Genomic DNA, 14,022 nt, shown 5'->3' on the forward strand with positions numbered 1-14,022 from the left:
CAAAGGGGCCAAACATGTTCGCTGGAAGAACAGTTTCATAAACGGCACTGGCAAAACTGGCTTTGTACGTGCCAAAGACTGAAACTAGACCCATGTCTATCATCATGCATTAAATTACAGTCAAAATCGATCACATATGTAAATAGTAAACCAAAAGCACTAAGTTTACAGGAAGAAAATATAGGTAAAAATCTTGAACACATAGATACAGGCAGATTTCATGGACAAAATCCAAACTGCACAGAAAATACTACAAAAATCAACAAATGGGATCTCACCTTATTAAAAAAGCTTATATAAAACAAAAGAAATCACCAACACAGTGAAAAGACAACCCACAGAGTCAGAAAAGATTATACCCAGTTGTCTCTCTGCAACATCTAGTATATATAAAGAATTGAACAAAAATCAATGCCCTCAAATTCAAAATCCAATCTAAAAATGGGTATTGAGATGGATATACACTTCTCAGATGAAGAAATACAAATGAAAAATAAATACATGAAAAATTGTTCAACACCATTGGTTATTTGAGATATGCAAATTAATACAACACTAAGATCCCATCTCTCTCCAGGAAGAATGGCCACCATCAAGAAATCAACCAGTAACAAATACTGGTGGGCCTGTGGGGCAAAAGAAGCCCTTCTCCACTGTTGATGTTGCAGTCTGGTGCAACCACTGTAGAACTCAATGTGGAGATTCCCTTCAAGAGTAGGATTAGCAGTCCTATTTAACCCAGCTATTCCCCTTGTGGGTACTTTGCAAAAAGAATTAAAAACATACCACAGCAATATATGTTCACCTACATTTGTAGCAGCACAATTTGTAATAGCTAAATCTTGGAAGCAATCCAAATGTTCGTCAAACAAGGAAGGGATAAAAATATGTACTTTTCTTTATATAATAGATAAAAAGTATGTGCTTTTCTTTATATAATTTTCTTAATAAATTTCTTTACTCAACCATAAAGGATAAATTTGAGACTGCTATAGGTAAATGGATGCAACTCAAGACCATACTCATAAGTGAAATAAATCAGACCCTCCTGTGTAAACATCATATTGTCTCAATACTGTGAGAAGCTGAATGAGTGAATGAAATCCAAAATGTAAAATAAATATTGTGAATTGGGAAGAAACTGTTCAAAAGAAAAAAGAAATTTGATTGGGGAAAGGAAAAAGAAAGGAAGGGAAAAGGAAAAAGTACATATGTTTAAGCAAAAGATGGTTGAGATAGTTTTACAGTTAATTTCTCTTAGTTGATTGAAAAGAAAGAGTTCTGCTAATATTTGTTGAACTATATTTCATGCCTTTGTCTTGTACTCTGAATAACTACTATGAAGAGAACAACACACAATCTATTAATTATTGTTACCCTCATATTTGTTTTGAATCTCTGTATTACTATTTCTATTTTACTGTCTTAAAAATAAAAAATTAAAAATAGAACTTCCATGCAAACCAACTATAACATTCCTTGGAAGATAGCCAAAACAGTTAATATCAGTGTCCTACAGTGATACTTGAACACCCATGCTTATTACAGCACTATTCACAATAGCCAAGATATGGAGCCATGGCAGGAAGTGTTGCTCCAGGGTAGAATGCTTGCCTTCCAAGCGCAAGGCCCTGGTTTGAGCATCCAGCAGAGAAATAAAAGATATCTAACCAGCCTAGACGCCAATCAACTAATGAATTAAATTAATAAATTTTGGTGTATATGTACAATGGAATGCTATTTGACTAAAAAGAAAGATGAAATCATATTATTTGCAGATAAATGAATGGAACAGAAGATCATCGTGGTAAGTGAGAATATGCCAGTTTCAGAATGACAAATTTCTATGTTTTCCCTAATGTGTGGGGTCTAAAAAAATGACATGAAAATACAAGGGAGACTATTGTTTGGCCACAAAAAGGAAATAAAGAAAAGGGGAAAGAAGTTTTAATGAAGACAATACAGTGGATGGAAGAAAGTTATTAAGTATGTCATTAAGATTTTATGATGTTGATAAAACAGTGTGCCTGATATACTACATTGCATGAAACAGCAGGTGACAAAATACTATATATGGCCATTGTCAATTTTTTTATTTTCAAAAGTGCATTAATGTATAGAGATATGAAATCTTTGAGACTGGTATTCACTGTTCTAATATCTCTGAGAATGTGATGCTGAGCACATTTTTCTTTCTGTTTAAATGTATTTTTGACTTGTGCTGTTGTAAAACATTGTAAGCAGAAGGAATTCAAAACTGCTGCATGTGAGCTGGTTGATACACTACTTAGCTTGATTGTAGTAATCATTCACAACAGATAGCTATCTCTAAATGTGATGCTCTACCACTTCAATCTATATTATTTTGTCTATAATATCGAATAAACACATTTACAATTTTCATCTCTGCCTTATGAATTAAACCGATTATCCTTATGAAATGACTGTACATGGCCTTCAAAGTGCCATTGTCTAAATATCAGTATTTTCTCTTATTTATTCACCTATACTGGTTTTCTTTGGACTAATATACATAGTTCTATTTTCACACTAATTTTAACTTTTTCAATGTATTATACATAGCATGTATTTATGTTTTGTTTTATCCCCACTCTGATTATCTTCAATTTGTACTGTGGCATTTAGAATATTGATCTTTATACACTTATTGACATAAGTACTTTTAAGTCTACTCTTTATGCATTGTACTTATCCCAACTGTTCTATGGAGGTTGACTTGTTGGTTTACTTTGCTCCTTGTTTGTTTGTTTGTTTGTTTGTTTGTTTGTTTGTTTTAAAGAGCATTTTTAGGTACAGCAACTTCTTCAATTTGTAAAGAGCAGTTTTACACTTATAGCAAACTCGAGAGATAAATACAGAGATTTCCCTCAAATCCCTGGCCCACACATTGCAGCTCCCCTCATTCCCAACATTTTCCCCCATTGTTATACTTCTGACAATTGACAATAACACAATACAATAATTCTACTATTGGGAGTACATCCTGAAAATAGTACCACAAGTGCCTGCACGGGGCACACACAGACACACACACAGCATACACTGAACTTTTGGCATAAAGATCCATGTTCCAATATTATTGGAACTAATATCAGAAATTAGAAACAGTTTGAATAATAACAATCTGGGAAGATATACTCATGGTTTTTCATATAATATAGTATTATAAAATCCTAAAGCATAATTTTAGGAGCCTTAGGGAAGAAGAGGATAAAAACACTAAGCAGTTATTTGCCTTCTCTCGCTCTCCCTAGACAAAATCATGAAAATATAAAGAACACACTTTACCTTAATAGGCTGGCAATGATTTACCAGAATAACAAGTACTTAGTACAGCCTTCATGTGAGTAAACATCTATCCAATCACTTTGGAATCCAACTGGAAAAACATACAGTAAGTTAAAAATGAAAGTACACATTAAGGTAGCAAACCTACTTTCTGTGTTTATGCTCTGAAGGAGACAAGAATATAAACGCTATTCCGAAGAGTGTTGCGTACACTAGGGGGAAAGTGCACAACCTGATATGAAGCAAAAGGGAAATCACTGAATTGAAATATGTTCATATGGTACTTGTTAGGGACAAAATAAAAGCAGCCCCTTAAAATGATGATAGAAATTAATACAAAATGATAGTCATAGTGATTAAGTAACAAAACAACCTACAATGTCTTACATGAATGAAGACGTCATTTTTATTTTTCTATCTCCTCTGCAGGGAGGAGAAATAAAAGCCCAGGCAAGGTGTGTGGAGAAGGACATTCTTCAGTTACTATTTTGTGTATTGTCTGAGGCCTGACCAAACCATGATTGTTGGGTTCTGGAGGAAGTCTAGCATAAGCATTGTAAGCCCCAGGATCAATACTAGATGTTTTACTGAGATATGGGCAAAGGAAGATAACATGATGGCTTACTGGTCAGGTCGCATTCCTATGATAATTTTGTATTGTCCTTGCTAAAACAGTTGATATCCTCCAATTCCTCTGCTGCCTCCTGGGTTGAGTCTGAATAAAAGATTACTGAAGATGGTAACCAGGGGTCAGTCAGTCCTAGAGGCTGCTAGCACCTGATCACAGAATTTTGGCTGTCTTGGTTTGATTTTTTCTTACTTTTCTTATAGATCTGCGGGTACCTGGTTCAGGGGATCTGTTCACCCTGGACAGAGCTGGATGAGAAGTCCAACATAATGGCGCTAGGATCAGAGACCTGAGTGAAAGTTGAACTACAGTATGAAATAAGTCTTTGAGACTAAGATATGCAAATAAGTCTTCGAGACCAAGGAAAATAAGTCTTTGAGACTAAGATGAAAATAAGTCTTGGAGACGAAGATATGAAAATAAATCTTGGAGACTAAGATATGAAAATAAGTCTTCGAGACTAAGGTATGAAAATAAGTCTTCAAGACTAGGGTATGAAAGTAAGTCAAGACTAGGAAAGGGAATCAAAGAAATTAAGTCAGTGCTCTACCAACTGAAGAAGAGCCGTCGGATGGGAACTTGAAAACGAGAGGAGTCTTCAAGACTACAGAAAAAGGAATTAAGTCAGTGTTCAGCCGACCAGAGAAGAGTCAAAGTATAGGTAAGCCCAGTCTCCAGATTGTTTAGCCACTAAATTTCATACTTTACCTCATGTAAGTACCAAAGGTTTATGTAAAAAATTTCCTTAACTTTCCACAACAGGCTCATGAAATCATTTTATCTTGTCCTATTTGTGGTCTGCTTATTAACCCATTTTTCAGCCTGGAACAAATCCTAGAGGCTTGCAAAGTAATGAGTTGTGGCAAATGGATGTAACACATATGCTTGCCTTTGGGAAACTTGGATTTGTATATGTTGTTGTTGATAAATATTCTGGCTTTATATAAGCCCTTTGTACTATGAAAAAAAATCTGTACATGTTAAAAATCATTTGTTAGAGTGTTTTGCTATTATAGGTAAACCAAAAGCAATTAAAACTGACAATTAACCTGCTTACATGTCACATTCCTTCAAACAATTCTGTGCCTTGTGGGATATTAATCATGACACTGGCACTCCATATATGTATGATAGACATTGTGAAATGATAGGAAAATGCTCAAGGTTAAAGGGCAACTGGGAGGTGGGAAAAAAGAAGCGAAAGAAGGAGAAATTTTGTACGTTTGTATATACAGGATAGTTAACATAGTTGATATACTGTCTTCTACTTCTTTGCTGAAAGAAACTTCTAATGAGTCCTTGATTGATCAATATTGCATGTCTGTATTTGTTTTCATGAGAAACTACTTTGAAGATATTAACATGTAATACAACAAGCATTGTTAATTTCCTACCACTTTGTTTGTAACCCTGTATTGTCTGTACTGTTCTTTTGCTATTTTGTAGAAGGTTGTCTGTCTGTTAATGTTTTCCTCCTTTCATTTAAAAAAAAAATCCTCAAGGACAAGGTATGGTTGAAAGGGCACAGAATACTCTTAAATTTATGTTAGCGAAACAAAGGGGGAAGATGGGGATAGAAGTTCACCATGCCAATTATTACATAAAGCCCTATTCACTTTAAAATTTTCAGATATTAGTAAAGATTCATCTACTACAACAGCAGAAAAATTTTGGGCCACTGTTATTAAGAGGCCAACAGAACCAATAGGGCAACCTATCTATTGGAAAGATATTCACACTGGAGTATGGGAAAGAGGTATTGTTCCAATTTGGGAGAGAGGATTTGCTTGTGTCATTACAGATTCAGGAGAAAAAGTATGGTTACCTGCTGGAAGAATTAAACCTCAACATGAGCCCCAGAAGAGTCAGATTCGATCTGAATCCTCTAGTGGAAGAAATGAGAGCAATGTCACTACAGCATCATCCCCAGACACCAACCAAGAACACTCAAAAAGCACAACCCCCAACCTGGGGACAACTTAAGAAATTGACCTATGATGCTGAGAAGCTGCTGAACTTCATTAGACAAGACTTTATGGCTGGTAATATGTTTCTAGCCATGTTGGCTGTAACAGCCACTTCAGTAGACACTTACTCTACAAAATTGGGCAAATATGCCTGCACCAATTTATGTTAATGAATCTAGATGACTTCCCAGTCTATATGACACATGGGGAACATTAATTACAACAGAAAGTCAAGTGGATAAAATACAAAATGTACATAGTTTTTGTAGATAAAAGATTCTGTTCCTTCCAAAAATTTACTAAGAGATCTCACAACAAAATCTGACTAGACTATTTAAATTATTCACAACAAAATCTGACTAGTCTATTTAAATTATAAATTTCTAAAATTATAATAGAATTACTATAATTCAATTTGGTCAAAAATATATTTGAGTGCACTCTGATTTTGTAAAGATGTTTGTTTGTTTGCTCTGTGTACTTGTTTACATGTTTTTCAGTGAACAACTGTTCCCTGTTCTTTTGAGCTCAGCAATTGGATTATAGATTTAAAAACATGTTTCACCTGAGTTACCAGCTGGTTTATATAATATCAAATTAAGATATTTTAACCACAGTCCTCAAGGCAAGGAGAAATTATTGGCTAGGACTCCAACTGATGAATAGAGGAGTGGCCACCCTTTACTCATTAATAAGGAGCCCCCAGTGATCTCCATAGTCTCTTGGGAGACACCCCTATAAAAGAGACATGTCATGTCAAAATGAAAATTTAAGTATGTTACTATATGTCATCATGATTGTCATGTAGCAATGTTATGTATGGTTTTGATATCTATATTTCTGGGTAAAAGTATGTAACATTGTTTCTTAACATTCTATTAGGATTTAAATACTAGGATATCCATGGTTGTTAAAAAATAATTGTTCCATTTGTATGTTCTAAGGTATTTATGTTCAGATCAGTTTGTAATATTAAGCTTACTGACCCCTGTTAGTTAAAGGTTAAAATTTTATTTATGCAAGTCTCACTTTAACTTGGTCTTAGACATCCAGCAGAAAAGTGTAATCACAAGATGTAGACTGATGGTTGACCACTGTCATGGACTTTAGACTATATTCTTATTTTTCCAATTTTCTACTGTCATTGTACATGGTATTATAATTGTACTTTGCCTGTTCCCCTTAGTCTAGTGAAGTTCATCTAGAAAATGCCGAGAGAAACAGAAAGACTATTGGTGACCTTCTCGCTGATGCTTCAAAGAGTTGCAGCAAAACAAAAAAGGGGAAATGTGGAGAAGGACTTTCTTCAGTTACTATTTTGTGTATTGTCTGAGGCCTGACCAAGCCATGATTGTTGGGTTCTGGAGGAAGTCTAGCATAAGCATTGTAAGCCTCATGATCAATACTAGATGCTTTGCTGAGATATGGGCAAAGGAAGATAACATGATGGCTTACTGGTTAGGTGACATTCCTATGATAGAGTTGTACTGTCCTTGCTAAAACAGTTGATATCCTCCAATTCCTCTGCTGCCTCCTGGGTTGATTCTGAATAAAAGGTTACTGAAGATGGTAATCAGGAGTCAGTCAGTCCTAGAAGCTGCTAGCACCTGACCACAGAATTTTGGCTCTCTTGGTTTGATTTTTTTTTTTACTTTTCTTATACATGTGCGGGCACCTAGTTCAGGGGATCTGTTCACCCTGGACAGAGTTGGATGAGAAGTCCAACAAAGGTGCACATATTTCTTCTGGTCCGGGCAACCAGGAATGTTGGAAGGTAGGAAGCTGAGGGGCTGCTTATTCCCCCCATGCCCCACCTGGCTCCTAAACCCATGCTCTTTTCCAGCCTGATTCAACACTTTGGACCATTTAGAGCTGATGTGACCAAACTTTCGGTTTGCCTTTTGGTTCACAGTGAGTAAAAAGATTGATCAAAGACATTCTTACATCTGGTGGACTGACCAACTTCGTTGAATAACAGTATATAATGCAGCAGCCATTGTTAATTCCTATCATTTTGTGTTGAGGTTATGTATCATTTTTGTTGTGTTTGTGTTGTTTTGTTTTTGTCTTCATTGTTGCTGTTTTGCTAGTTTTTTTCTCTTAAAAATAAAAAATTTTAAAAAGTGAGTCAAGAGAGATGATCCTGGGTCTCATTAAAAATACATGCTATAGTTAATGTATATAAGTATCAAAACTTTTTCCTATTTCTGTTATAACTTTTTTAAAGGGGGCAACAAAAGCATACAGCTAGTAGGACTCTGGACTTTATTTTATGAAACTAAAGCATCCATATCTGGTTCAATGGAAATGCTTACGATTCTTAGTGAGTCCTCAAAATACTCATCAAACATTTTTGAGACAATTTTCCTCCCTGTGCTTCATCCTGGTAAACCACTGTTCACCAATGTTCTGTGTGTGGTGGACACAGGGGTAGAGCTCGCACTGCAATGTCCCCTCACCTTGAGTTCCACTGTGATTTACACAGTCTGTGCTGAGCACTGCACAATCAAGTCTGAAAGATATTGCTGAAAATCTCATCATAATGCTAAAGTGTGTGATCTTGTGGGGCAGCTGTCCACAGCTCTACACAGCTTGCAGGCCATGGGTTGCACACACCTGCTTTACAGAATCCCCCAACCTAGCTTTGCTCTTCAAAGTGACTTTGCCTGAGCCAGTGACTCCCATCTCTTCTTCACACAGCATTCCCTGAGCCCAAATTTGTTCTAGAGGGACTTTTCTGACAGACTAGCAGGGATTTTAATTCAAGTAGATCTCTCTGTCTCACACGTTGTCTGAGGGATTCTAAGAAGCCAGTAATTGCTGGCTCCAGAACAGAGTCTTAGATAATAAGCAGGCAGGACCTTTCCCAGAGCTCTCAGCTCCCCTCACAGCCGTGCATGTCAAGCCCTCACACACAAGCTCAGGGTTCACTGAACAGGCCACTCACTCAACAGCTTCAGGTGCTGGAAGCCCCAAAGCAAGGCTGTTGGCATCATCCACACCTTCACAAATTCACAGCCATGAGATTGATCCTGTGCCTTGTTTCTTCCCTCAGGCTAATCAGAATAATATGAGTCTGCTAGGAAACTCACATAAATGGAAAGTATTTAATAGCATTCATATTTCTTACACTTAAAATTTTCAAGAGTACTTCATGAGAATAATATAGCAAGTATGGAATTGGAAACAGTGTATAGACTTTCTTCAGGGAGAAAAAACACAACCAGGGCAGTCACATTTTATGCTTTACCTCACGGAGTAGAGGGGTTAATGCAAACTAGCAAGGAAAACATCCACACACTATTAGATGTTTTAAATACCACTGAAGTCAAAGAAGCTCACATAGTACCAGAAAAATGGAAAATATCTTCTAACACACAAAACATAATGGTTGATGTTAAATTTTTAGTTTCAGTATCACAGTGACCCTTCAAGTCAGATGGTTCCTATCCTACAGGCCACACTTGTGATATGAGGCTACTTGTCGACACAGAGTTCCTGTTTTGAAGCCAGTCTTGTCTGAGGCATAACCAGCAGCCATTTTCTGCCAGTCGTGATGTCAATCAGGAGTGTTGTGTTTGGTATCAAGTCTAGTAACAATTATGCAAACATACACCTCATCCAAAATGCTCACCAACCACCAATACAAAACTCATTTTCACAATGTGGAAACACCTTCTACTCTTCTAGGTTCCTGCCACCCTCATATCTTCTTGCAAATGAAGATCCCAGGAGCAGAATATCTTAATGATCCTGGCCATCTTCATAATGAGGGAAAAGTAGCTGACTTCAGAACTTCTACTTGCATGGAAAAATTGTTCCTGTGACAAAGATGTTCCAGATCATGTTGGGAAAGCCAAAAATGAAGACACACAAACAAAATTATAAAAACACTGCACATGAACACACACAAATATAAATATGTATGTGTGTCTTATGTATGCGATCATACACAAAAATACATACTGAAATGCATACGTGTGGGAATACATATGCCAAAGTATAGATATACAGCAAGCTATAGAGTGATATCGTACATGGAAATTTAGAGATAGATTTTCCAAAAAACTACCTTGACACACACATAATTCAAAAAGCTACCTTCACACACACAACCCCTTGTAAATGATACTATAGTTAAAAACATTTAAAAGTCTTTATGCTATTCTGTAGTGCTTCTGACAGATGAGATCATGATACCCAGAAATAGGCAACTGAGTCAAATAACTGAAGAGAACACCAAAATGCCCAATTCCCAGATCAGGTTGCTTCCAACTCAGAAAAAGACTCAGAGCTGCATGAGATCTTAAAAGTGATCTTTCCCCCACATTCATTGTAACCTGCCAGCACATAGATATTCTCTTACCTCTGTTGCAGGAACTCCCTCGAGAGAAAGTACATGGGCTTAACAGAGTGGCCATTCCCAAGACAGCTCTCATTATGAGATCACTTTCTCTTTGTTTTGTTTTGGTTTGGTTTGGTTTGGTTTTGGTTTTTTTCCGGTACCGGGGATCGAACTCACAACCTTGCACTTGGAGATCACTTTCTCTTGCTGAGCTGAAATTTGCCCTTTGTAGTTCCCACTTCTTCTAAGAGAGATAGAAAGGAAAGTTTTCAGTGTGGCAAGAATGTGGCTTGTGTGTATGTGTGTGTTTGTTAAGCCAAACTATAAGAAAGCATATGACTTTGGGATCATCTCCTAATATCTCTGAATGTTTCATTTTAGAATTTGTAAATATAACTGCTGTGCAGGATGTAGAAATTTCAATGAGCTCTATCATTCCCTTTTTACACCCTTAAAACTTGGCAAAGTGTGGATTAATACTGATGCCCCTTGCATTCTCTTTTATCACTGCATTTATGTGTAAGACATTCTGCCACTAAGTAATACTCTCAGATTAATCAGAATAACTACGATGTGCCTTTACCCCAGCTCTGCTTTTCCCTACATGAGTCAGCTAGCACTTAATTGCACTATAAAATCCTTCCTTCTGACACACTCAGCAGCACCCAGGCTGGGAATCCTCTCAGAACAAGGATATTCCTCAACATCTGAGCCATTATAACGTATGGAGACAGATAAATCCCTGATGTTGCCCATTCTGTGAAGACTGGGGCAGAGGTGAGATTTCTGAAGAGAAAAGACATAAGCCAAGTAACATAAGTTTATACTGTTCTGGACTCAGAACCAAACCAAGGTACCAACCGACAAACACCAAAACGCATGGATCACCAATTGAGATTTAAGAATGAACCTTTATTAGCGGGCCAACAACTGACTGAGAGCCTCCACATAGGGTAGGATCAGATCAACCACGAACCAAGGGTGAGAGCAGCTTTTAAGCCAAAAAACCACATAAACCACATCCTGCTTGGCAGGCAATGTCTTTGTGAAGCAGTCTTCCGAGAAACTATAGGAAACTTACAAGAAAGGAACGATACATTTCAGGGTGTTTCCGGGAGGGGCTAGAATGCGGAACGTCGCAGGTGGAAAGGAAAAGAGGGAGAGTAATCAGTAATTTTTCATGTTCTTTGTGAGGCCATGCAGGTCCCTTGTGAGGCTTTTACGTTCCTCACTGATTTTAGGAAGGAATCAAATCCTTGATTCCCTTGTGTCATGTGACCGGCTTAGGCTCCGGTCATGAGTCCAAGCATACTCTGTTTTATATGTCCCCCTTTAGATAATCATACATTTATTTATGGTTACAATGTTTGTCTAGGGCCAGGGAAGGGATGAAACAACCCAGGCAGGGTCACAGGTGGTTATCTGGGCCCTGGTGTTCCTTGTCTTTGGAGAAGCATTTAGGGCTAAGTCAGGACTGTAAAGTTAACTCTTTACAACCCTCCTGGATGTTTTTTAAGACACATTTTGAGGCTTGCATTAAGACTAGAATTATTTTATCTTAAAAAGACATGCTAAGCGTCATCATACCCTACATTCCCCCCTCTATGACTTTTTTTTTTTAAGAAATACAAAGTGTGTCATGCGATGGCAGCCTGGGCTCCAAAATGGGGGTTTGTCATCTTACATGTCGGAACAATGAACATCGCAGTTTGTTGGGCACAAAGAAGGTGTAGGGAAGCAAGTACAGCCTGGCTAGGTCCAATAAAGTCCATCCGAGGGCACTTGAGGGTGTAGTTGTAGAGATGTTCTCTTTGTTTTGTCGGGCCAGAGGTCTTTCCTACATAGCAGCTAAAGTATGACTAGCATTGTCAGGAAAGAAGTAGAAGACACAAGCATGTTCATAGAATCAGTCCATTGTAGAATCCATGACAGGTCTATTGGCAGCAGACTTTACCATGGGTTTGAAGATCTCTCTTTTTATGGCACCATGTTCCAGGATGGCATCTATGATGGTGGTTGATGACCTGTCAACATATAAACATACCCTTGTCCCATGTTATTAATTGAACTGGAACACCTTGTTGTTATTATTATTATTATTTATCATTTATCTAATAGGTTGTAGTTATATTTTTCTGTTGGTTGCTCAAGACCAAGTTAAAGTGAGACCTGTATTAATTAAAACGAATTTTTTTTATCAAGGTCTGTTAACTCTCTTCAGGAGTTACCTTGGAACCATGTGCAGTGTCTCTTAGTACTTCTGTCAGTGCCAGCCATCTGGATGAGTCACAGTCATTGCTTGACCAAGTTGCTTTCTTTGAAAGCTTGGAAGACTGTTTTCTCCTGATGACTCTCCTTAGGCACATTACACTGTATAATCATTTTTCTCTGTGGTCCCATAATCTCCTTGATCAGAAAATCAGGGACTCAACCAAATTGCATGATGTGGCAGCAGAAGTTTTCTTATGTCTTGAGTCCTATTTGACCTTGGAAGGCTTTGGCCATAATATTGGTGTCCTCTTAGCCCAATTTATCTCTCTAATTTTTCATCTCCAAACCTCAGTTGTTAAACATTCAGCAGAAAATGTTAATGACATTACATTGCAAGCACCTTGAAATATAAAGTATAACCAGAGAACTATTATTTTTTACCAATCATGGATGTTCTAGTAGTTGAATCTCTGTGGAATGTTAACAGACAACAATCACATAGTTTTACAAAAAAAAACTGGAAGTCAAAAATTATACATAGTATCGTTATATAATAAGTGTGATGACGTTTTTGTAGCACAATAGAATAGCCCTTTTAGTCATCATCCTTACCTAACACATATGGAGCTACTATCTAACTTGTCCTCAAACAGGATGTCATTTAAGAAATTTGTAACATTGTCTGGGCTGTTTAACATCTAAGCATCTCTAAATGTAGTGGCATATACATAATATATATACCACATAAGGTTTTGTTAAAAAAATTATTTGAATGATGACCCATGAACCTCTTATTATAAATATCTGGAGCACAAGAGAAAAGGCAGATGTCTAACATTATATAAACAGTTCCAGTTTTATATTTTAGAACCCTGTACATTTTGAAGGCACAAATACATTTAATATACCATGAAATTAGCAATAAGAAGTTGTCACTATTTTTTTTAACCTTCTGACAATGACCAATATAAACATATCACAATAATATATTTTGAACAATATATATCGCTGTGTCTCCCATAAGGCTATGGAGATTATCAGGGCTCCTTATTAATGAACAAAAACTGGTTAAGGTTATTCCAGGAAGCTGCTTTTTTATTTATCAATTGGAGTCCTATCCAACAATCTCTCTCTACCCAAGGGATTTTTATTTAATTATCTTAACCCATTTTTTTTATGTTCTATGAACATCCAATCAGAATTTGACATGTCAGTTTTTGTATAGTGAGAGACTTTCAAATCATAATATATAAAAAAATATTTAAACATTTATAAAACCAATTTTAACATAATTTTGACCAACCGGCAACGTGGTAGAAGCAAATCTTTAATTTAGATAATACTTACAAATAAACCAAATTAGATTACAGACAATTACCTCAAAAATCAAAAAAATACAAAAAGAGAAATTTATTGAGCTCAAGTAAAACAGCTGTTTACAAATCTGACAGAGAGACAAACAAAACACATATACAAGACAACTTACTTATGAACTTAGAGTGCACTCAAATATAGTTTTGGCCATACTGAATTATAAGTTTGTAATTATAAGTAGTCAGAAC

At 36.6% G+C, this 14,022-nt stretch overlaps 1 long non-coding RNA gene across 1 annotated transcript in view; it reads right to left on the minus strand.

Annotated features, from left to right (window-relative positions):
* Positions 1-12,149: 12,149 nt before the first annotated feature.
* The window catches only part of LOC106147747, an 8,181-nt gene continuing 6,308 nt past the window's right edge, over positions 12,150-14,022 (minus strand). The window contains exon 2 of the long non-coding RNA XR_001232678.1: positions 12,150-12,273. This is a non-coding gene — a long non-coding RNA (uncharacterized LOC106147747). The remainder of the gene's footprint in view (positions 12,274-14,022) is intronic.

This window comes from Chinchilla lanigera, unplaced genomic scaffold (genome assembly GCF_000276665.1).
Source record: "Chinchilla lanigera isolate Chin_1 unplaced genomic scaffold, ChiLan1.0 scaffold00008, whole genome shotgun sequence".
Taxonomy (NCBI): domain Eukaryota; kingdom Metazoa; phylum Chordata; class Mammalia; order Rodentia; family Chinchillidae; genus Chinchilla; species Chinchilla lanigera.